We start from the raw sequence: 23,359 nt of genomic DNA, 5'->3' as shown, positions 1-23,359 counted from the left end.
ATGGCAACCCACTCCAGTGTTCTTGCCTGGAGAATCCCAGGGACGGTGGAGCGTAGTGGGCTGCTGTCTATGGGGTTGCACAGAGTTGGACACGACTGATGCGACTCAGCAGCAGCAGAAAACATTTACCGCATAAAATGAGTGCAACTTCCCATTGGCACTACTTCTCCAAATTGGTCCTCTAATACAGAGAGGCTGTTGCTACCCCAAGAACCAACTACAAGAACAAAGTACATGAAAACTTAATTGATTGACATAAGTCAATATACACAAAGAGTAACTTAAGCTGCTAATAAAATATTCCTATAGTAGTCAAACTCCTTGGACTGATTTTAACAAACATAATCATTTAGCATTAATTAGTAGTATCCAGTGAAAACAGGGGAGAAAGAAATGGCAGCCCACTCCAGTATTCTTGCCTGGAGAATCCCATGGACAGAAAAGCCTGGTGGACTATACAGTTCATGAAGTCACAAAGAGTCGGACACGACTGAGCTTCTGAGCATTGAAAATAGGTACTAAAGTCCTTAATACCTTAGTCTCTTCAGCACAGGAAATCACTTTTGCAAATTTTCCAACAAAATTAATGTTTAGCAATGCCTCTTCTTATCCATATGACAAAGGTAAACTAAATCCAGGTTTGTGTTTATTTCTGGTAGACTATTAGCTTTCACCAACTTAACATTTGAAGTCTCTAGGAATCACCATCAACATCTAGTCATTTGTTATTTATCTGGGGGAACAAACTGAACCACACACTTTTCTAGTGGTGTTAAACAAGTCACTTAGGTGGTGGCTGAACCAAGAGCCACAAATTTTTTTTGATATATGCTACTCATTTGTCCATGTACTTCATGGGGGAATGACATACTTGTTTTACTACCATTAAGAACAGTACTGTATAACTGACTCAACAATATTAAGGAAAAGTCAAATTTTACCTTCTGAATAAAACCTGGCCCGCTCAGTCGTGTCTGACTCTTTGCTACCCCGTGGAGTATAGCCCATCAGGCTCCTCTGTCCATGGGATTTTCCAGGCAAGAATACTGGAGTGGGTTGCCATTTCCTTCTCCAGGGGATCTTTCCAACCCAGGGATTGAACCTAGGTCTCCCGCATTGCAGGCAGATGCTTTAACCTCTGAGCCACCAGGGAAGCCCCTTATCAATATACAGACTCCCAGAAACTAGATATCTTCAAAGACCCTAGCTTAAATCTTCTAAGATTAGAAATTAAGATTGTCCCAGCACAAGCATTAAGACATTAAATAAAAATTTACCAAATATTTATGTGCAAGAATACTTTTAGCCCTTTGAGGCGCAATCTCAGATATACTCTCAAGGAGACACAATGGGGGGATAAATACATACTTACATACTTGCAGCTGTAGGGCGAGGTATTTTTTCCTTAGAATTCTCCCAAAGGAGAATCACTATATATAGCCCTTACAAAGTCTCTTATATTACAAGGCATTCTCTCCGTTGGTTAAGAAATAAAACACTGATTATTGAAATTTCTTTCCAAAAAACAGAATACTGCTCAGAGAAAAACTACACACTAAAACAACCTCAGTGCTAGTTCTTGATACTTTTACATATCACCTGAGAGCAGTAGGTCACATAACTTAGATGGAAAATGAAGATAACTATTAGATAACTCAAAGTGGTTCTAATCAGTCCAAGATACATGTGAAATATCCAATGTAAATTATTACATGAGTGCCCTCAAAAAGCAGTATTTCTAAGTTAACATTTTTATATATAATATAAATTCTGAAAGTGGAACAAGCATTTATATGCCTCATGATATATGTAATAAGAAACAGCACCACCACGAATGAAGAAAAGTGCTTTTTTAAAAAAAAGTTAATCCGTAAACATCAATCTAAGAAAGCTGCTAGATCTAAATACTGATTTATTAGAATACGAGAAAGAGAACACGTAAAATCAATAAATAACACAAGGACATAACTGCCCAATCCAGAATACAGAAAAAAGAAAAAAATTCACCTCATTTCACTATCTATGAAATTTTGTTATAAGGAGGGGAGAGGAAGGACTATTATATAAACTACAGGTTTAAAAGTCAAATATATTGTATAAACCTTGCTTGAATCCTGATTCTAACAAACCAACTATAAAAAAAGACTTCTGAGAAAATCAGAGAAATCTAGATATAGAATGGGTATTAGATGGTATTAAGGAATTTTGTTAGCAGTAATAATAGTAAGATTGTATTTTTTACTAAGTTCTCATAAGCATGAGAATTTATGCTTAAACTAGCTATTGTCCGGGATTTCCTTTGAAATACTTAAAAAAAGTAAAATACAGGTATAAAGATTTCATACAATGTTGAACATGGATGATCTAGTAGTCCAAGGTATACTATACTATTTTACTTGAGTTTGAAAATTTCCATAGTAAGTTTAACAAGATTAACAATATGACCAGCAGCCTTGTTAAGTATTTAAGCTGGGCTCTGAGGGATAGGCAAGTTTTGGACACCCTCCCACACACCTTGAAACAAAACATTTATCAACTGCAGCTTGTAAAGGGGGTTACATTCTACAAGGTTAACTGACTTATGATCCAAGCTGTTGTTTAAACCTAATATCACCTATTTCCTCAATCGTAGTTTTGACAAGGAGTATATGAAATTAAAAACAACAACAACAAAGAACTATTTCCAAATGAGTATAAACCTCTCTGGACTAATTTCTATCAGACACCATCCCTTAAAGAGAAAACAGAATTTACTGAGCACTTGATTTTATGCCAGTGATCATAGTAGGCATGTTATATTTAATTCTCACTGCATTGCAGCAAAGTAGGTATTATATTAATTACAAACAAGGAAACTGTGCTCAACTTCCCTATCCTAGTAGACAAAGCTACTAAAATGGCAGAGGATTTAATAATATAAAGACTCCAAATGCTCCATGCTATTTTCCACACCAACCAAGCATAAACCATCACTCTCTTCCCCAACTTTCCTTTTGTTGAACTATTCCAGTCCCTTGGACAGCTCTGTCATCTTATCTCTTCATGTGCAAATCCTACAAACCTCTTTGGATTTGTCTGGCTCAAATGCCACTTTCTCCATTAAAACCTCCTCCAAATAATCTTTTTCTCAATTCTCCCAACATTTAATTTGTGTTTTTCAATATATTAATATCATCTTATCCCTGAGAATTTAAAACCTCATCAGAATTATGTACCAAAATTTTGCATACTGTTCTGGTTGTGCCAGTGTTGTGTGAAATGTTAACAGTCATGAGGGAGAGAGCAAAAGGATCCTAAATACTTTAAAAGGAGGGAAAGCAAATGATAAAATTATCAACTATACACCCATTAAAAGCATGAGATGGGTATATTTATGCATACATGAAAAAATTTTAGACTATTAAGTGAAAAGGGAAGGTAAAAACCAGTGAGGAAGGTAAAAACCAGTGATTCTATCATTCCACTTCTGTAAAAGCAGCACACACGCATACGCGTGTATACATGGCAAATAGAGCGATACAACCGCTAATAGTGGTCATGTCAGGAAAGAGATATGCATGATTTGTATTTTATAGTTCTATACTCTTTGCATACCTATATTTTAAAAATGTTTAAAATATATACATATTAAAAATCACTAGGCAAGTTAGCTTGGAAATCAATGGTTTTTATATGGTAGAACTCAAATATACATACATCTATACATGAAAAAGGTATCATGAGTTATAAAGAAACATAACAGAAAAACAGCTTTTCAGTAAATTAAGCATCACTTAAAAGAAAATATTCTCCATAATTCCCTGAAGAACCAATGGTTATGACTTGGTGTTTTCACTGCTCTGGGGCCCAAGTTCAATCCTGCCCCTTATCTGTAAACTTCTAAGGGTTTTAAAGATGTTATGATGCAATTTACATGTATAACCATACCTACTATAGCAATTACCTCTAGACACACTTTCACAACATTTTGGGTTAAAAAAAAAAAAGGAATCCAATTTGTAAATCTAAATATTCTATCATCTGATTTAAAGGAATTGTACTTGTGGTTAGCACTTATTTTTACCCTAATTCTTCCATATACTCCTCCAAAGTGTTCAAAAAAATGGAGCAAAAAAATCCATACATTTAAATTCAACATATTTTACAGTCTTATTTACATATTTCTAGTTTTCAAAACATTTCACAGTATTGTTCTTTGTAAGTATTCTTTGACAAAAGGTTAGGGAAGAAGAAGGGAACTGGCTTAAAAAAAAATCACAATTACTCCTACCACTCAAGACTATCATTGATCTAATTCAGAAATTCCCAAAGAAAGTCAAAACACTCCAGTTCTTGGCTATTATCTCATTCTATCATCAATGTGAATCAATAAGGTTAATCACTACAGGAAGCTACCTCTAAGTTTGGAGTCTCAAAGGCTTAATTACCTGGGGTGTTAATCTTTCACTTGTGTCCTACTGTTTGCGATCCCATGGACTGTAGCCCACCAGGCTCCTCTGTCCATGGGATTCTTCAGGCAAGAATACTGGAGTGGGCTGCCATTCCCTTCTCCAGGGGATCTTCCCAACCCATGGATCAAACCCAGGTCTCCTGCACTGCAGGCAAGATTCTTTACCATCTGAACCACCAGGGAAGCCCACCTGGGGTAAAATACACCACATGAAGACCTAGGGTCAAAGATGTGCTTTTATCAGTACATACAGCAAGGACCTGTTAACTGACCCTCAGAAAACTAAACGTGCTAACATTTTGAAAATTCGTCATGTACCCCTCAGGGATATGAGCATCTCAATGTTAAGGTCACTGATTATCAAATCCGCATAGTGCATGAGAATCTAGATAAAAGGTTCGAAAATTAAAAACACATCCCACCTAAGACTTATCTGAATTAGTCCTAGAAGGGAGACAGGCATAGATTTGGCGGGGCTTTCCTGGTGGCTCAGAGGGTAAAGCGTCTGCCTGCAACGCGGAGACCCGGGTTTGATCTCTGGGTTGGGAAGATCCCCTGGAGAAGGATATGGCAACCCACTCCAATATTCTTGCCTGGAGAATTCCAAGGATGGAAGAGCCTGGTAGTCTACAGTCCTCGGGGTCGCAAAGAGTCGGACACGACTGAGCAACTTCACTTTCTTTCTTTCTTTCCTTCTACTCTCCAAGTAATGCTTGCCTTTGCAGATATGGTTGAGACCCTAATACATACCAAACCACCTGTATCAGTATCAGTTCAGTTTAGTTGTCTCCTACTCTCTGCGACCCCATGAACCGCAGCACGTCAGGCCTCCCTGTCCATCACCAACTCCCAGAGTTTACTCAAACTCACGTCCATCGAGTCGGTGATGCCATCCAACCATCTCATCCTCTGTCGTCCCCTTCTCCTCCTGCCCACAATCTTTCCCAGCATCAGGGTCTTTTCAAATGAGTCAGCTCTTTGCATCAGGTGGCCAAAGACTGGAGTTTCAGCTTCAACATCAGTCCTACCAATGAACATCCAGGACTAATCTCCTTTAGGATGGACTGGCTGGATCTCCTTGCAGTCCAAGGGTTTCTCAAGAGTCTTCTCCAACACCACAGTTCAAAAGCGTCAATTCTTTGGCGCTCAGCTTTCTTAATAGTCCAACTCTAGCATCCATACACGATCACTGGACGAACCTTTGTTGATAAAGTAATGTCTCTGCTTTTTAACATGCTGTCTAGGTTGGTCATAACTTTCCTTCCAAGGAGTAAGCGTCTTTTAGTTTCATGGCTGCAATCACCATCTGCAGTGATTTTGGAGCCCAGAAAAATAAAGTCTGCCACTGTTTCCCCATCTATTTCCCATGAAGTGATGGGACTGGATGCCATGATCTTAGTTTTCTGAATGTTGAGCTTTAAGCCAACTTTTTATTCTCCTCTTTCACTTTCATCAAGAGGCTTTTTAGTTCCTCTTCACTTTCTGCCTTAAGAGCGGTGTCACTTGCGTATCTGAGGTTATTGATATTTCTCCCAGCAATCTTGATTCCAGCTTGTGCTTCATCCAGCCCAGCGTTTCTCACGATGTACTCTGCATAGTTAAATAAGCAGGATGACAATATACAGCCTTGATGTACTCCTTTTCCTATCTGGAATCAGTCTGTTGTTCCATGTCCAGTTCTAACTGTTGCTTCCTGACCTGCATACAGGTTTCTCAAGAGGCAGGTCAGGTGGTCTGGTATTCCCATCTCTTTCAGAATTTTCCACAGTTTATTGTGCTCCACTCAGTCAAAGGCTTTGGCACAGTCAATAAAGCAGAAATAGATGTTTTTATGGAACTCTCTTGCTTTTTCGATGATCCAGCAGATGTTGGCCATTTGATCTCTTGCTCCTCTGCCTTTTCTAAAACCAGCTTGAACACCTGGAAGTTCATGGTTCACGTATTGCTGAAGCCTGGCTTGGAGAATTTTGAGCATTACTTTACTAGCGTATGAGATGAGTGCAACTGTGTGGTAGTTTGAGAATTCTTTGGCATTGCCTTTCTTTGGGATTGGAATGAAAACTGACCTTTTCCAGTCCTGTGGTCACTGCTGAGTTTTCCAAATTTGCTGGCATATTGAGTGCAGCACTTTCACAGCATCATCTTTCAGGATTTGAAATAGCTCAACTAGAATTCCATCACCTCCACTAGCTTTGTTCATAGTGATGCTTCCTAAGACCCACTTGACTTCATATTCCAGGATGTCCGGCTCTAGGTGAGTGATCACACCATCGTGATTATCTGGGTCATGAAGATCTTTTTTGTACAAGGGTTTATTCACAAGGACCCTAATGATTTTCCAACTAAAAGTTTTGTATCATTCATCATGGCATAACAGAAACAGAAACCAGAACTAAAAGATCTAGAATATGGCACCATGTTTGCCTCTAAGTAGCTAAATGAACTCAAAGCACTTGAACTGTTTCTCTTTCCCCATTTGCAAATGAGAGTAACAATGTTTCCCTCATAAGGTTATGGAGGAGACTAGATAGCATGTAAAATTGCAATATAAGTCCTCTCTAGTGTATTAACTCATCATAATGAGTGAATATATTTTTTGTGTGTTTGAGAATCAATATATAATCCTTTGACACAGTTATTTCTCTTCTGGTAATTTAACTTACACAAACAACATAAAAGGATGAACTGAATAATGGTTATTTACTGCAACATTTGCTTGCAGTAGTTCAAAAATAAAACCTAAACAAACAAAAAAAATGGGTTAGCAAAAATAAAAAGTCATGCACTATTACAGATTAAAATTAAAGTTACATGTACTAATAAAATATCCATAATATTAAATAAAAACACCAAGTTGCCTGAGGTGTGTAATCTGATCCAAGTTTTAACAAAAGAGGGGCAATGTATATGTTTGTGTGGAGTATGAAAAAATAAACACCCAAGTTTGGTAGGAGACTGGGTACTGCTGGCTTCATGCTTTTGTATTTCTGTGTTCTAAGGCTTGTTAGCGAAATAAATTGTTTTTAAAAAATAGGTTCTATATTAATACAGTTTAAATCTATTACAGTTTAGAAACTTTATCACAAAACAGAGAACAAGCAATCTTGTGCTATTTTCAATTCATTTTAGTACTAGGTTGAATGCCCAACAAATGAAGACCTGTCTCTAATGGTGATCTAGAAATTTTCAATTGTTACACATTATCAATTAGAAGCGACATAGCACCAAGTGGAAATAACTCAAAAAATCTTAATTAGGTTGTAACAGAGAATTAAAGGAAATCATTTGAATTCATGGTATGAGACAACTGGAAAAGGAAAAACCATTTTAAGCAGCAGATTTTAGTGCAACTTTTAAAAGATTTTCTTCTTCAGACAAAAATTTTCCAAAGTGTGTTTCTTAATCACCAACGCACAGCATTCTTTAAAGTAAGAGATTCCTTGTCCAATACACTTAGAACTCGCTGCTCCCCAGCACCCATTTGTTCTTTTGCAAGCTTAGCAGATGGTCATTCTGGAATCCATTCTCTGTGATATTAGCATAGTAAAGGCTCTGAGATGTCCCACAATTAAAACTGCTTAACTGGGAATCCCCTAGCAGTCCAGTGGTTAGAACTCCGCACTTCATCTGCTGAGGGCCTAGGTTTCATCCCTGGTTGGGGAACTAAGATTCCACCAGCCCTGAAGTGTGGCATGTACACATGCATAAATAAATAAATCTGCTTCACTTTAACCTAGTATGATTGTAACTTTCTATAAACATGTTAACACAAAAGATGATATTTTGAGAAGCAGTCATTCTGCTGCTGCCGCCAAGTCGCTTCAATCGTGTCCGACTCTGTGCGACCCCATAGATGGAAGCCCACCAGGCTCCCCGTCCCTGGGATTCTCCAGGCAAGAACACTGGAGTGGGTTGCCATTTCCTTCTCTAATGCATGAAAGTGAAAAGTCAAAGTGAAGTCGCTCAGTCGTGACCGACTCTTAGGGACCTCATGGACTGCAGCCTACCAGGCTCCTCCGTCCATGGGATTTTCCAGGCAAGAGTACTGGAGTGGGGTGCCACTGCCTTCTCCTGCAGTCATTCTAGTCTAGCCACCACCCCCCCCAAAAAAAGAAAGAAAAATGAACGAGTTATCTATTTCGATTTTCTTTTCTCTAGGAAAAGTCATAACCTGTGACAGTTAAGTTTTTAAAATGTTTAGTTTATTATGACTATCATGAATAGTGTAAGAAAAATATGAGCAGTACAAAATTTTGAACTAAATATAAAGAAATCTTTTAGGTGATGAGTATGAATTGTTATTTTTTTTAACAGGTTCCTCAAATATTCAAGAACAAGCCTTGAACTGGTGATCTGCTTCCCAATCACTTTAAATTGAGATGACCATACCAATTTCCTAAAGATACATAAGTTAAGAAGCAAAACAAAAAACCTAAGCTCTCACTTAGAAAACAACAAAAACTCAAAAACACTTACACTGCAGTGTCTGAAAAGAGAAACCAAATGTATGTTAGTTTCAAGGACTATGAAGGTACATTTGGAGAAGGAAATGGCAACCCACTCCAGTGTTCTTGCCTGGAGAATCCCAGGGACAGGGAAGCCTGGTGGGCTGCCGTCTATGGGGTCGCACAGAGTCGGACACGACTGAAGCAGACTTAGCAGCAGCAGCAGCATGAAGGTACATACCAAAAAAAAGTGCCTGTGGTAGAAATAGTCAAGTATAATCTAAATGAAATTCACTCTATACAAAATAAAAAATTTTGGAAGACACACCAAGTGACTCATAGGAAATATACACAACAAAAACTAATTAGGAAAATACCTAAACAAATATTAAATAACAAAAATAGTAAGGAAACTCAAGTTTAACTTCTAAAGTCATAAAGATGGCGGGACACAGTATATTATACAATGAAATTCTCTGTATCCAATTCCTTGGAGACAACCTTATTTCCTTTTTTTTTTTTTTTAAAGATAACCTTATAACCTTATTTCTAACACTAAGCTTTAAAAGAAAATTCTTACAAACAGTATTATAGAGAACCCAGAGTTGTAATAGAAAATATACTCAATGACTTGCTTAGCAGATGCAAGGTTTCATAATCTCATTTTTTAGTCAATCCTTCAAGGAAAGTCATGTGTCTAACTCCAACACAATCCAGGGAAAGCGACTCACAGTAATTATGTTAAGGGTTCCTGGACAATAATGTTCTAAATCTTTCCAAGATATTATCTCCAAAGTCTTCGTAGAATTGTTCAAATTTAAAATGGCCCTTAAATCCAGTGGGTCTCTACCTGTATCTGCAGTCAAATCTTTTCAATTCTCCTCCCTACCTCCCCTTCTAGCTCTGCCATTCTCCCTATCTGGGTCACTACACACACTAATCCCTCTGGCTAAATGCCATTTCACCCATCTCTTGACTAAATTAACATTTCTAAGTCTTTTTACAGTCCACTTTACCTCTTCTGGAAAGCTTTTCCTGACCCCCTGCAGTGTCTACCTACCTGAGTCCACAGCACTTGTGCAACACCACCTAGGGTGGCACTTAGTGTACTACACTGTGTAAACATGAGTTTTATCAATTTCCTCTCCACTATAAACATAACCTTATAGTTGCAGTAAACAGTAAGGACAGAGACCACTGCCCCGCCAACATCTAAACACTGTGGCACATGACAGGCCTATAAACCTCAAAAAATGAATGCAAGTTTCTGATACTCTAGCTTGATGAAATGATACAACTTAGAATATCCAGAGTAACAAATGGACTGAATGGGAACTAATACGCCATAAGTACCTTCTTAACCAGACTTAGGATAAAAATTAGCAATCGATTTATCTTTGAGTACTCCTATTTTTGCTTGTATAGGCACCATATAATTTAGAGTTTAAATAAAGACTGAGCATGCACAAACACAAATTGGATGAAAAGCAATCAATTATATTTATATTAAAAGGTGGTCCAAGAAAACATCGTAGGAAAACCTGAATTTCTAAATTCTGTACATTTTAAATCTTAATTCTGGTTATGTTGAATCAGTTTATATGATGAGGTTTTGCCATGGAAAGTGTAATGTTTTTGCATTTAATCACGCTAAAAATGCTAATAAAATACTATGTGTGTGTGTCTTAGTCACTCAGTCGTGTCCAACTCTTTGCGACCTCATGGACTGTAGCCCACCAGGCTCCTTTCCATCCCTGCAATTCTCTAGGCAAGAATACTGGAGTGGGTTGCCATTTCCTTCTCCAAGGGATCTTCCCCACCCAGGGATCAAACCCATGTCTTCTGCATTGGCAGGCAGATTTTTTTTTTTTTTAACCACTAAGCCACCCGGGAAGCTTTTCATCTACTTTCATTTAATGTCAGAATGAAGAAAACCATTTTATACAGTTAAAGACTATCTCCCACTGATTCCCTAGTAAGCCTTTCAGAAACAGTGCCTAAAATCAGAGATCACCACTTAAGAGATCTAGAACTTACTACTCTTGACATAAAATGTCCCACAAACAGAAACCACAAAGACATCTCTAAAATTAAGTCTCACATACTTTTTGGGGGGACTTAAAAAAAAAAAAAAACCAACCCCTTTTCACACTATTTTTTACATACTCTGGAAGTCAGCTACAGATTTTATTCTCCTAGGCAGGCACTGAGTAGATGGCTTCGTACTGTCACTTTATAGTCAATTTCACCAGAACTCCTCCAGGAAGCAGAATTTTGCGATCCAAATACACATATCATCCTAGATAGGTGAAAACGACTGCCTTTTTTTTTTCTGTTCCATTTCCAGTTAAAGTGTTCTGACACCCTAACTATCCCTTTTCCCTTCACATTTCTTATCCGCTTTTGTATCTAGCAGCTACGGTAAAATTCTGGAATATGTATGTAAGGTGGACACAATCTGGATGTTTTCCAATACTGTAAAATCTTTTATCTCTTCACCAGATAATGGTAAGAGAATAAGAAGTGAAAATCGGTGATATGTCTCTAAGCATACTGCTATGTGAAAATCTGAGAAGCAGCAGCATGTATCATGCACCTACCTAGGTAAAAATTCTATACAGCATTTCACTGGAAAAGTGTGAAAATATTTCTCTGTAAATTCACTTTTTCTACTACAAAAGCAACAACTTTTAAATACAAATGTCTTCTATCTATATTGCTAAATATAAAAATCACTATTTAAGTATTAGTTTCTAAATAATAGGGTTTGAAGAAACCTTTTTCCCACCACATCAGAATTCAGGAGTGAGAGACATAGGAGTGAAGATTGATGGTAATCCAAATAGCTCCTTTATTTCTGAAAAGCAAAATCTAAACCTAGACCAAGACAGCGTCCTAACAACCACACTCCATAATTATCCTAACCCTGTCACAGGTAGCACTGGACAATCACAGTCCTCCTTCAGAAATGGACAGAGTCTATCACTGGTGGCCTCGGGAAGAAGCAAAGTGCTTTCTTCGAGGGGCAGGCTCCCAAAGAGAAAGAGGAAAGGGGCTGAGCCATACCTAATCAGTTCCTTCTTACAAACTCATCCAAAGGAAGAGTGAGAAAGTGGGACAATAGGAGCAAGTCAGACTATTTTCATGCTTTCTTAAAAAAACAGTAAAAAATCTACTATGTAGCAATCTAGTATGTAACAAGTGTACCTGTTACACTGTTACAGGTACAATTATTATCTTAATCATACCTGTCTGTAAAATGGCCTCAAACTGTGAATGCAAGCTGAACAAAGCCATGAGGTACAACCATTTCAAGTATGTATCCACAAGTTTTAAAAACAAGAAAAAAATACAGAGTGTTTTCCTTGTCTTAGAAACCCAACAAATTCAAAGGTTGCTGAATTACAAAGTACAAAGAACTTCAGTCCAGGAAACAGAACCAACCTCCACTTAAAACTATGAAGATCCTATCAGTATCAATAAAAAGGAGGCAGTATGGTCACAGAGAAGATTGGCTTTGGATGTCACACCTGGACTTACTCTCTGAAGTAATGACTTCTGTTAACTTGGATAGTACCTACACAGGAAGTAACTACATAGGAAGATAAATTATCTTTCAACACTGGAAAGATTTATAAACAAGTATGGAAGGTTTAAGAGAAACAAAATCCTAATATTAGTATCTGTGTTAAGACTGCTTATTTGGCTTATTATATACTTGTAATGCCTTAAAAAATTGACCTATTAAAGTGACAACCTTTATGACCAATTTAAATATGGCAGTATTTAGACTTTAAAAAGCTGAAACTTCATTAATATCAAACATCCAAGAGAACTTTAGACTCAAAATAAGAAAATTAAGTATTAAAAAGAAGTTTAAATTGTTTGAAGATATTTGTTAATTGCAAATGTAACTTGAAGATAAGAGTTACTGTGCAAATAACAAAAATGAACTTTAAAACCTGAAAGTCTGAAGAACCAGGATTCTGAAATATAATTTTATTTTTTAAAATATGGCGTATTTCATACAAAACCCGCTCTCTGGGACACCAAAAGACAATTCTAAACAACTCAATGTTACCAGAAATTCGACTTTTAAAAGACACGCTTGAAATAAGGGAAATGCCAGTAACTATTTAAGGACGACTGTGCAGATAAAGCAAATCATTTTTTTAAAAAGCAGGGTATTAAAAAACTAAGAATAGAAACTTAGCCATTTAAAACTATTTATGCTTGTGTTTTTAACCGGATTCCTAGCCAGAAATTCTTAAATCATCCTCCAATGCTCCAGGTCACATGGTGAAAGAGTCACCTATTAAACACGAATCTAAGCAGTAAACAAGTCTTCTGAAATTCTTAGGTAACACCCTTTATTAAAATTTTCTTGATATACAATACCTTTCCAAGTACTACATTTCTCTCAAACATTTAAAAGCTTTTTTCTAGTACAGCTTCCCCCCCAACACACACACACAAAAACCTTTGCCCCAAGTCTGTCACCAATTTTTAAGCTAAAATCTCACAAAAGTACTAAGTCCAGATTTTAACACGGTTGTCTTATTATACATGATTAACTCCGCAATTCCCATCCCATTAAAACGTTTAAATGTGTCAGAATGAAAAGCTAAGAAAAGTTGGTTTTCCCTAGCTGTGGTCTCGGAAGTTAACACTAACTTTTACACGTGTGTTTGGGCAAAAAAAAATTTTAACATGTTCCCCAAACTTGGCCTAGGACAGATACAAAAGGCTGACTACAATGTGTGAAGTTTTAATCTGTTTGATTTTAATGTTTACACATTTCCCTGAGTCTCGAAATCGGTTACAGTTAACAAAAACACAACACTCCTCACCAGTGGCATCTAACACAACGAACCCAAGCCGCCGTCTCTTTCGTCCCTACACCTGTCTACCGGAAGCTTTTCCTGGACACGCTCGGGACCTCAAGCATTCATCCCCACACTTGTTTTCATAAACCCGCTCCTTCCTCTTCGCCCACTTCCAACTCGCATGCTTCTCGGGATCCACCCGGCCTCTCTCCCCCCGCACGTTCCGAGCGCTTAAGGGCTGGGCAGGCGGACAGCTCGATCTCTAACCCCAAGAGCGCCGGGAAGGCCCCCCCGCAAGCTCCGCGAGGCTCAGACGCGGGGAGGAAAGGAAGCGAGAAAGGCATGAGCACCCCCCTACACACACACACGCCGGGCGCACACCCCCTTCCGGCACCCCTCCTCCCCCTGCATTGTGCGAGCGGGCAGCAGGCCGCGGCCGTCCTGGGTTGCCCGCGGGCCCCGTCCGCCCTCCCGCCGGCGGGTTGCCCGCAGCCGAGACCGCCACACAAAGCCCGGGGAGCCGCCCCGCGGCGCCAGAGCACGGGGAGAGGGGTGCAAGCGCGACTGACTTACGGGGCTGCTGCGGCCGCGCTGCCTCAGCCGGGGACACCGACCGTTGGGCACACGGCGGCGTCGCTCTTGGCCGTCCTCCCCCTCCTCCGCCTCCGGTGGCGGCAAGATCTTCTTTCTCCACCTACCTCCCTCCCCCCCACCCCACCTCCTCCTTCTCCTCCCCCTCCTCCTCCTCCGAACCACCGAAGTACCGAGGCTGAGACAGAGAGACTCACAACAACATGGCTGCCACCGCCGCCTCCCCTCCCCTCCCCTCCCCCCCGCCCACCGGGCGCGCGCAAAGCACTCCGGGAGAAAAGGGAAGGGAGGGCGGCGGCGGTGGCGGGGGGGCGAGGGGGGAGTGCTCACCAAGGTGCCGCTCCTCTCAGTGGCTTCCGACTTTTCTCCCGCGCTCCAGGCCCTCGCCGACGGCAGCTCTGCGCTTGCGCACTCTCTCCGCGCTCGCGCGTTTCGGCCGTCCCTCCGGCGTCTGCGTCCCCGCCCTCACCTTGCGGGCTCGCGGCTGATCCTGAGCTCGGCTGTGGCGCCGGGCGGGAGCGCGCTCCGGTCTTGGGTGGCGCAGGCGTGGTGTTTTCGAACGCTGCTTTCGTGTCCGTCTTCCCGCGTGGGGCCTAGTCTTCCGAACTCGCTGGCCTTGCGCTTCCTGTCCCGTAGTTCATTGTTCTCCTCCACACACCCCGACTGCCTGTGAGGGTGCCAGCGCCCTCCCCACCACGGTGTAGTCCTCTCACTTCGTCTTTCGGGGTGCCGGCACCCACAAGACCCGGACCAGTAATCCAGGCCTTTAGGTTTCACCCTTATCCTCACCCCGAAGGAAGACGGTGGGGGGTGGGGCGGGGACACAAGTGTGGAAAAGTGAACCCCTTAAGTGGACTTATGCGGGGGCTGCCCCCCACCTCTGTAACCTCTGTGCTTTGCCCGGTAAACACAAAGGAAACTCGGGTGTTCTGCTAGGCCAGGGATTATCGCGCGCGGCTGCTTCCCACGTCTGGATTCCTGTAGCAGGCTCTCTTATTAGCCTTCCTGTGTTCAGCCTCTGTAAATATCAGGTGTGCTTGATATTTAAGGTGTTCATTGTACGTGTCACTGACAGTGATGCCTGACAGTTTAATCATCTGGAAGCTTATTAGAAATGCAGAATCTTGGCCCCACTCCAGAGCTTAGTGAATCAAAATCTGCATTTTAACAAGATTCCCAGGCAATTCCTCTACACAATGAAGTTGAAGAAGCATTGGTGATCCAATCACAATAATTCCATCTCAATAGGAACTGTTTCTGCAATAGGTGTGTCATCCATTTAAAGCCAGTGAGACACAAACTTGCCAACTCAGAGCTTTGGCGGGGAGGTCTCTGTAAGGAGCCAGTCCCTCCTTCTGAATGTAAAAAAGACAGCAAAAAAGCATGTTGCCTCAGTTCCTGCTGTCAGGCATCTTACGACCACAAGGGAACCTAGACTGCGGTCAAGTAGCCTACTCAGAGTGTTCATTCTCCTCTTCTTCAGTAACTAACAGATCCAGTGGACGTTCTGGTGGGACAGAGGAGGCATAGGATGAACAATTGTCCTTCGCTTTCCAGCCACACGCATTGCATCTGAGGGTTATGTCTATATGGCCTGTTGAGACAAGTGCTTCTCAACCAGAGTTGCATATCAGAATCACCTGGTCAACATTTTAAAGATCTCGATTTCCAGGCCCCATCCCAGAGATTTTTATTTAATGGGTCTGAGTGGAGACACTGATGTTTTAAAAAAGCTCTTCAGTGGTTATGCTGTGGAGCTATTGAGAACCACCAGCTTAGATCACATTTTACAGCATAATGCTATTTCAATATTCCCTATGCAAATACCAGCTTTCCACTGGGACTGCTCACTCAAGAAACTTCTTGTAAACTCCTTTTAGAACTTTGTGGTTTTAATAAAAATCATTTAAGCCTTTTATAGAAGCTTCAAGAAATAAGAAAAGCTCCAGGAAAACTGGAGTGAGTAGTCTATCCCTTCTCCAGCAGATCTTCACGACCCAGAAATCAAACCAGAGTCTCCTGCATTGCAGGCAGATTCTTTACCAACTGAGCTATCAGGGAAGCCTAAAGAAAAGCTCAAATCACCCCAATTTTAATATCTCAGAAATACTACAAATAACCATGGTTGGTGAATGCCATTATTACATAGATAAATACAGATAGATGGATAGAGAGCTACATATGTAGAGTGACTGTAACAGGGGTAAGCTCAATCTGCACATGTTGTTTTTAAAGTAGTGTTGAATTTAGTCTTAACTTGAATTTAACTGAAGGATCTACTCAGATGCATGTTTCTTCACTGCAAGAGAAATTGACTCGTGAGAAGTTTCTCAAAGGTTAAACACAATTATAAAAATCATTAATAGGACAGAGTAACTTTTTCAAACTACATGCTCCAATATTTGTCACTACTGAGTTCCCTGCTATGAAAGATAGATCTGCACACTTTCAGTTCCTTCTACCTCTGTCCTGTACTTCCTAATTTTTTGCTTTTATGATTTTTCACTTTGTCAGAGTTTATAACGTTGACATGCTATACCACATTTCCATACTGATTTGTCTTAATTTCAGCATTTAAATGTATTTTTCTTTAATTTTTTAATTAAAGTATAGTTAATTTACAATATTGTGTTAGTTTCTGGTGTATAGAAAGTGAACTCAGTTTTATATATATATATATGTATATGTATGCTGTTTTTTTTTTCAGATTCTTTTCCCTCATAGTATATTACAAGATACTAGATATAGTTCCCTGTGCTATATAGTAGGATCCTGTTGTTATCTAGTTTATATAGTAGTATGTATCTGCTAATCCCAAACTCATAATTTATTCTCCCCCCCGCTGCCCTCCCCGCCATTTCCCCTTTTGGAAACTGTAAGTTTGTTTCTATGTCTGTGAGTCTGTTTCTGCTTTGTAAATAAGTTCGTTTGTATCTTTTTTTTTTTTAGATTCTACATATGAGTGATAGCATATGTTATTTGTCTTTCTCTGTCAGACTTACTTCCTTTAGTATGATAATCTCTAGGTCCATCCATGTTGCTGCAAATGGCATTATTTTGCTCTTTTTCATGGCTGAGTTATATTCCATTGTACATATATACCACATCTTCTTTACCCATTCATTTGTCAATGGACACTTAGGTTGCTTCAATATCCTGGCTATGGTAAATAGTGCTACTATGAACATTGGGGTGCATGTATGTTTTTTAATTAGTGTTTTCTCTGGATATATATGCCCAGCAGCAGGATTGCTGGATCATATGCTAACTCTATTTTTAGTTTTTTGATAAATCTACATATTGTTCTCCTTAGTGGCCACACCAATTTATATTCCCACCAACAGTCTAAGAGGGCTCCCTTGTTTCTACACCCTTTTCAGTTAAATGTATTTATTGTTTATTGCTTCTTCATTTCTGACTTCATTTTGATTTAGTAGTATGGATTTTGTCATGGATCAGCCTCTTGTTGTTGTTGTTTAGTCTCTAAGTCATGTCTGACTCTTGTGACCCCATGGACTGTAGCCTGCCAGGCTCCTCTGTCCAGGGAATTTCCCAGGCAAGAATACTGGAGTGGGTTGCCATTTCCTTCTCCAGGGAATCTTCCAAACTCAGCGATCAAACCCATGTCTCCTGCATTGCAGGCGGGTTCTTTACCACTGAGCCACCTTGGAAGCCCATATCAGCCTCTACTTGGATTATAAACCACCCTCAGTGATCTTTCCCTATATCCCAGTTCTGTGGGTTAGTCAGATGGGCTGCATTCAACTGGGAATTTCAGCTGATGTCTCCTGGACCCACCTACGTGATTGTGGTTGGCTAGTGGCTGACCACGGAGAAGGCAATGGCACCCCACTCCAGTACTCTTGCCTGGAAAATCCAATGGACGGAGGAGCCTGGAAGGCTGAAGTCCATGGGGTCACTAAGAGTCCCACACGACTGAGCGACTTCACTTTCACTTTTCACTTTGACGCATTGGAGAAGGAAGTGGCAACCCACTCCACTGTTCTTGCCTGGAGAATCCCAGGGACGGGGGAGCCTGGTGGGCTGCCGTCTATGGGGTCACATAGGGTCGGACACGACTGAAGCAACTTAGCAGCAGCAGCAGCAGCGGCTGACTAGGGAGCCTGGGCTCCGATCTGGTGGTCAGCCAACGCCCTTTGTAGCCCCTCCCACAGGCTTGCTTAGACCTGTTCATCCCTCGGAGAGGGAGTTTGGAAGTGGCACTGTCCCCTGAGGCTTAGGCTTGGACCTTATATAGTGTCCCTTCCAAGTCATTGGTCAAAGCAAATTATAAGCCAGCATGGATTTAAAAGATAAAGAAATAGACTTTACCTTTTGATGAGAGAAGCTTCAAAGAATTTGTGTCCATTTGCAATTTTTCATGATAGTTTCCTATTCCCTAAGTTATTTCATGCTTGAAAATGTCTTCCTGTTTTATTTAAACTCAAGCAACAGCTATTCTTGGGTCTTGCAGTTTTTCCCCTCAGGACTTTGCAAACATTGCTTTTAGTGAAAAGTCTTGTGGAAAACCTGAGGCCCATTTTAATTTTAACCTACTTAAGAATTTTTTCTGTACTTTTGAACTTCAGTGTCTTAACAACAATGTGTCTCACTGTCAATCAGTCTCGAACATATTTTCCTGATATTAAAACATAACCTTGATATTTGGAAGTTGTGGTTTTTTAATCATTTCAGGGAATTTTTTGTGTGTAGTAGCTCTGAATATTATTTCTGTGATCTTTGATGGATTCTCTACTTCAGGGACAATGATTATTCTTATTTTAAATATTTTGTACCACTACTATTGTAAAGCTAATGTAAAGATACTATTAAAAAGAATTTATGTTGTTGCAGGATCTTAATTCCCCAACCAGAATTGAACATGGGCCCCCAGCAGTGAAAGCCCTGAATCTTAACCACTGAACTGCCAGGGAATTCCCTAAAAAGAATGTTTGAAAGACAAGCAAAAACTTTGTCCTCCACATGCGTCATCTCCTTACTAATTTCTTTAATATCTTTGTCTTTTTCCTGAGAATTCATTATATTTAAATCAAGCCTTTTCATCAAATTATTAATTCAGCTTTCAGTCAAATGGTACAATGGTGCAGTGTTGTTTTGGTTTCAGGGTTTCCTTAACCCTTCAGTCTTCCTTTTCATCTCATTTTAGATTGTTATCCTCATCTATATTGAGTGTTAATCTATTGTATTTCAGCTCCAAACTTTGTGATGCTTAGGCTGGGATCCTGCAAACAGCACTTCTTTACCAGCTGGCTCCCCCAGGTAGACATTGCCAACTGTGGGCCATTGGAGAGAGATTAGAAGGTCAGAGAAAGGAGAGGCTTCTTGCCCCTTCTAGGTTCTCATGTTATTCCTGTCAGAATGATCTCAAAAGAGCACTTCAGCTCAACTGTAGAAATTGGTTCTAGTTTCTAACTCCTTTGCACGCTCCTGGAACTGGCCAGTTCACCCTTCAAAGTTGTACACAGGGCCCCGCTTCAGACAGAGGTCTAAGGCCCAGTTCCCGGGGCCTCTTTTCTAAACTCCTGAGTAGGAGTAACTGGGGTGCACCCTCCAAGGAGGTCCAAGTCCCCTGGTATTTATAACTCTGTACTACCTCACTCACCCTTTCAGCTCTTGAATACCAGTTTAACCAATACCCTGTGTTAAATTCTCTCTGTTAAAGTAATTATTGTGGTCTCTATTTTTCTGACTGGGCCTGAGTTGATACATCATCTGGAACTTATTTTCTTGAAGTCATGGTATTAAAATATAACATAAACATTTACAGAAAATGTGGCTGTTTCTTTTCTTTCTAACACTCTTTTCTCATGCCTTCATTGTCAGTTTTTTCTGAATCTTATTTTTTGTTTTAATGGGTCTCTTCTTAGAAACTTTGCTGGCTCTTATTTTGAAAGCAGTTTTATTAAGCTACGACTCACAGGTCATACAGTTTGCCTGTTTAACGTGTATAATTCAATAGGTCTTAGTTTATCCACAGATACTTGCAATCATCAGCACAGTCAATTTTAGGATATTTACTTCACTTTAAAAATAAAACATACCCTTAGGCTACCACTCTACACATCCTCATACCTCCTAGCCCTAAGCAACCACTAACTCACTTTTTATCTGTGTATATACTTTGCCTATTCTGGACATTTTATATAAATGGATGTGGGGTTTTTTGTGTGTGTGTGACTGGCTTCTTTCACTGAGCATAATGTTTCAAGGTTCATCTATGCTGTAGGCTGTGTAAATACTTCATTCCTTTTTATGGCCAAATAATATTCTGTTGCACAGATACACCACATTTCATTTATCCATTCAATTGATAGACATCTGGGTTGTTTCCACCTTTTATCAATACACTGCTGTGAACATTCATGTATAAGTTTTTATTAAGTAGAACTTCTGTTCTTTGATTATGGTTACTCTCAGAGAGATTTGCTATCTTTTGTGTGATATATTCCTCCCTGCCTTGCCCCCTGTGGTACATTTGCCTAATGGAAAGACCACTTTTATTTTCTTGCTATTCATGCTCACCCTGGGCAGACCTGGCAGGCTGTCTTTTGCTTTGAGTGACTGCCAGTAAAATCTCTGATACTGTTCTCACTCATCTGGGACTAACATGTCTTCCCTTCAAAACCATAGTTTGAGTATTGGGTATAGTTTGAAGCCACTTTTCTGTAGCCCCAGGAAACCATGGTGGGAGAGGGAAAGAGCTCAGTCAGCACTAAATTGATTTTTTTTTTTTTTTTTTTGCTGCATGATCTAGATTCCGGTTACTCAGTAGAGAGTCTCTTGAATGTTCTCTGCCAAGGCCAGTGACACTGGGTGAAAAGTCTATTCCACTCCCCTGGGCTTCAGCTTGTTCTGTCAATTAAGAGTTCCTGAAGATGGTGACCTGTGGTGACAAACACTTTGCTTCCTGGCTTGCCCCATCATTGCAGCCTCATCTGTTAGAGTCCTGTCTCACCACTAAAGTGGAGCAAGACCCTGACTAGCCCATGCGCAGCTTAAATAAGTCACCTTCCCCTTCCAGGACAGAGCCCAGTTTCTTAAGGAATTGTATAGTTGTAGAGCTGTGGGTTTGGGCTTCCCTGGTGGCTCAGTGGTAAAGAATCTGCGTGCCAATGTAGAAGACATAGGTTGAATCCCTGTGTCGGGAAAATCCCCCAGAGAAGGAAATGGCAACCCACTCCAGTATCCGTGCCTGAAAAATTCCATGGACAGAAGAGCCCGGCAGGCTACAGTCCGAGGGGTCACAAAGAGTTGGACACAACTGAGTGACTAAGCATGAGCACACAAGCGAGAGGAGTGGTTTACAACAATTTCTTATTTTCAAAATTATGAGGAGAAATTTTTCTTAGATGTTCTTTATCTGGTGAATTTCCATAGCATGGAATAATCCCTTGCTCTCAAAGTGAAGCCTCCAGTCTCAAGCATAGTATTTCTCCAAAGCTTTTATTTCCAATCTCAAAGTAGTTTCCACAGTGGCATTCTAAGGAACACATGGCTTGAATTCCACTCCTTGCCCTAAAGCCGGTACAAAATAAATAAAGACACTCCGTGCTCCCCCCTCTCAACCCCCCAACCGCAACCACCCCCTCGCCCCACTGCTGCTGTCAACTAAAAATTGACTGCCAATTGCTCTTCCATGACAGGCAATTAAACAATGGAGATCTGGATTGTGGTATGTTTTGGGTTCTGGGAACACTTGTTCTAGCTTGGATAAGCTGTGGTGGCTATGGGTTTATTCGCTTGTATTCTCTAAATGTTTGTTCCTAAAGCCAAGGCTGTTGTGATCTCATGCATTCTATTGCCCTTGAAGGAGAGGCCAACTGAATATTAAAAGGAGAGCCAGAGGCATATCCCTGAATATAAACATGCCTGGATAGGGTGGGGTTCTCCCAGCTTTTTATGGTTTTTCAGAGGGAAATCCTGGCCATTTGGGCATCGTGGAGAGTAACAGTCTTCTTGGCTTGAAATAAGAAGGGTAGATCCTAGAGACTGTGAGACCTATGACTTTATCCAATGTCTCTGACCAAGACAAGGGGAGAACTGGAACAAGAGACCTTGTACTATCTCAGACTTCCATAATTCTCAGCGTCTGACTTGCATTCCATTGGGGTGATTTCTGAGGCAGTGAGGTGAGTCAGGGAGTCAAACTATGCTCATAAATTCAAAAATAAATAACCATCTGTCCTTAGTGTCTATGAAAACTACTAGAATCTTCTGCTTTATAGACTGCCAGGGATGAAGATTTTGAAAGTAGATTGTATTTTCTCATTTTGTCATTAAACGAGAGATGCATTTCCATGAGAAAAAAACATATACAGAATATTATTGAGAATGTTCTAGTAGTACACCAGGCTCACTGTGAAATTGTGGTTTATAATAATAAATATATATTTGCTTGTAGGCCGCATTCCTGGCTTAGAGCTCCTAAAACCCTTGGAATTTTCTACATGAAAAGAGAAATAAAGGTTTCTTCGGCTATTCATAACAAGTCTCTTTCAACCACACGTGAGTTTACATTTATGAAAGTGACTTTTGGAAAACTTCTAAGGGTGGAGGTTGGCTGGTTGCCAGGGCAACTGACTGGGTAATCAAGATAAAAGACTGAAACTTTCAACCTCACCCCTTGATTTCCAGCAGAACTAGGAGAGACTGAAGATTGAATTCAATCACCAACTCCAAAGATTTAAGCAATCTTGTCTACAAATGAAGCCTCCAAAAGCCCTAAACAACTGGAGTTTGGGGAAATTCTGGGTTGATGAAGATGTTGGGGTGCCAGAGGATGGCACATGTGGAAAGGGTGTGGAAACTCTGCACCCATTTCCCTGTGCCCCATCCTAGGCATCTCTGCCATGTGGCTTTCTGAGAAGTATTCTTTTATAAATAAACTGGTAATCTATTTACCAGTAATAACTAGTAAAACTAGTAAACTATTTTTCTGATTTTTGTGAGCCTCTCCAGCAAATTATCGAAGCCAAGGAGATCACTGTGGAAACCTGGGAACCTCTGATTTGTAGCCAGTAGGTCAG

At 40.3% G+C, this 23,359-nt stretch overlaps 1 protein-coding gene across 10 annotated transcripts in view; it reads right to left on the bottom strand.

Annotated features, from left to right (window-relative positions):
- PUM2 (pumilio RNA binding family member 2) overlaps positions 1 to 14,746 on the bottom strand; it is a 116,275-nt gene extending 101,529 nt beyond the window's left edge. For 3 of the 10 annotated variants that reach the window (XM_027555996.1, XM_027555992.1, XM_027555995.1), the window contains exon 1: positions 14,295 to 14,502. The gene's annotated coding sequence lies outside the window, so the exon portion shown is untranslated. Of the gene's footprint in view, positions 1 to 14,294; positions 14,533 to 14,642 lie in introns of those variants that run through there. The other 7 variants (XM_027555990.1, XM_027555994.1, XM_027555997.1 and 4 more) reach the window with 6 other exon arrangements.
- Positions 14,747 to 23,359: the final 8,613 nt, after the last annotated feature.

The sequence above is a fragment of the Bos indicus x Bos taurus genome, chromosome 11 (genome assembly GCF_003369695.1).
Source record: "Bos indicus x Bos taurus breed Angus x Brahman F1 hybrid chromosome 11, Bos_hybrid_MaternalHap_v2.0, whole genome shotgun sequence".
In the NCBI taxonomy this organism is placed as follows: domain Eukaryota; kingdom Metazoa; phylum Chordata; class Mammalia; order Artiodactyla; family Bovidae; genus Bos; species Bos indicus x Bos taurus.
Note: the sequence above shows the minus strand (reverse complement) of the source record. Positions and strands in the feature narration are given on the sequence as shown.